This window comes from Tamandua tetradactyla, chromosome 17 (assembly GCF_023851605.1).
Source record: "Tamandua tetradactyla isolate mTamTet1 chromosome 17, mTamTet1.pri, whole genome shotgun sequence".
In the NCBI taxonomy this organism is placed as follows: Eukaryota; Metazoa; Chordata; class Mammalia; order Pilosa; family Myrmecophagidae; genus Tamandua; species Tamandua tetradactyla.
In genome coordinates this window covers 68,645,585-68,647,730 of record NC_135343.1, presented here as the reverse complement: position 1 = coordinate 68,647,730, position 2,146 = coordinate 68,645,585, and positions in this window count along the sequence as shown.

The following is a 2,146-nucleotide window of genomic DNA, read 5'->3' as shown; positions in this document are numbered from 1 at the left end:
CCTTCCTTCAGTGCTCTTCCCACTCAATGTAATATGCAGAACATGGTAGAATGTTAAATTTGGCTCCACTTTCCCTGAAAGGGAATACTGACCAGGCCTTATGGTATGTCATCTCACCTGAATGTCCTGGTGGGGCTCTGGAGCAGTGAAAAACACTAAACTGTATGCTATGAAACTTGTTGTAGCATTAGATTTGTCATTTTGATATGTGACCTGCTTTCAGAAAAATAAAATGGTTATCAGAATCTAGGTTTTAGCATATTTAAAAATGAAAGGGTATCTCTTTCCAAGATAATTTTGACAAATGTCTGAAGTATCATAAATTTCCTCCTCTTCTGTGAACCATTACTTGTATAATTGAGAGACCAGAAATGACTTGCTGAGTGTCATTCAGTAGATTATGAAATTTTAAGAAATGGAATTATTGGTTATATATTTTTGTTTCATAAATGAGTAAAAGAGTCATCATACGTATCAAAAATATTTTTCCAATCAATGATGGAATTAATGAGTAATAACTAAAAAGATAGGATTTTCAGGATGGTTTGCAATGTGTTTTCACCTTTCTCCTAGGCAAGAAGACACAATTGGCTTTGTGTGTACTCTTTTGGAAAGGTATGTGGCAATAAAGTAAACAGACATTACCCACCAAGTATTCCCCATCCAGTGTGTTTTTTTGTGGAGGGGCAAGAGAGTTGAGGTATTGAAGATATTCTAGAGCTGAAGAAGAGGGGAATAAAAGTTAGGATCTGGGCCCAGCTTCCTGGGACTATATCCAAGAGAGAAGGTTGGGGATTATGGGTTCTGAGGCATTGAGTTCCCAGGCTAGAGCAGCAGAAAGCCACGTGAGCTAAAATACAGCTCCAGGTGAGCAGTGGTAACTACATCTCCACACTATAAAGCATAAAGAATAAAGCCACGGGACTTTGTATGTCCCCATTCTATGTCCGCAGAACTGTTGTTCAGTTTTGCTACTGCTAGTGGGAAACCACAAGAATCAAAGAAGTTAAAGTTCTGCCACACAGATAGTATTGGAGGCGGCTTCAGATTCACAAATTAAGTTTAGATGCAAAATGTTGGAGTAGGAAGTTTTGCAGAACACTTCCAGATTGAGCTGGAAAAGAGCCTGGAATTAGCTCCGTATGTCCTTGCAACCCAACAGACACTTAGAACAACCGTGGGAGTGTCGGACAAGGGAATGACTGCCAAGAGTTTCGCTGTTGTAAGTAAAGGTGCTCTCCAATCAGCGATCAGCCCCCATTCCTCAGCAGCAAATAGTTGTAGTTGTGGAAATGGCAAGAACAGATCCCAGATTCAAAAAGCAGCCAGTTGGATACAAGGTGGGCAGAGGGAAATATGTCCTCAAAAGTTGGAATTGGAAGTCGAGGTTGGTTTGGGACACTCCAGAGGGACCAGCAGGGATGTTGGCCTTGGTTTCAGCTCTCTGGGAAGCACAGTTTCCAACCTGCCATCAGCACCTCCTGGAACATAAAGACAAATGCAACTTTTCCCACTAGTTTTCTTTCTTTTGTGTGTTAGTGTGTCTGTTGGGGAATGTCCTCATTCCCATGTCTGGCCTTTTCAGCAGCAAGTGTTCAGTCCTCCCACTAGCATGTACCAGGACTGTTTGGTTGGTTTTCTTTTTTATTTATTCATTCCTTCTCTATAAACCTCAGTCTTCAACAACCTTATCTTTGTTATTTTGGTGTGTGTATTTCTTGATTGGGAGGATGCTTCAGGAACCTGTGTCCTTCACAGCTTTTGGTTTCAGTCTCCTTGTCAGCAGTGGCTTCTGGCTTCACACCTGCATCTATGGGGATGTAAAGAGCAAGTGCAACTTAACTGGATTGTTTTCTATCTTTTCTATTTTTTGGAACTTTGGGGCTGGAAGATCCCTGAGGGACGAACAAAAATGCTGGCCTCAGTTATGGCCTCGACATCAACAGCTTCTGCTTGTCACCGGCATCTACTAAGAGACTTGGAGAGGCAGTGCACCTTTATTTTTATCTTTCATCTAGATGCTTAATTTGTTTGTTAGTATTCTTTTCTTTTTATCTCTTTTTCTTTCCTTTTATTCCTTTCTTTTTAAATTTATTTGTCTGGCAGACTGAGGAGTGGGAGAATTGCATGTCCAGAGTGACCACAA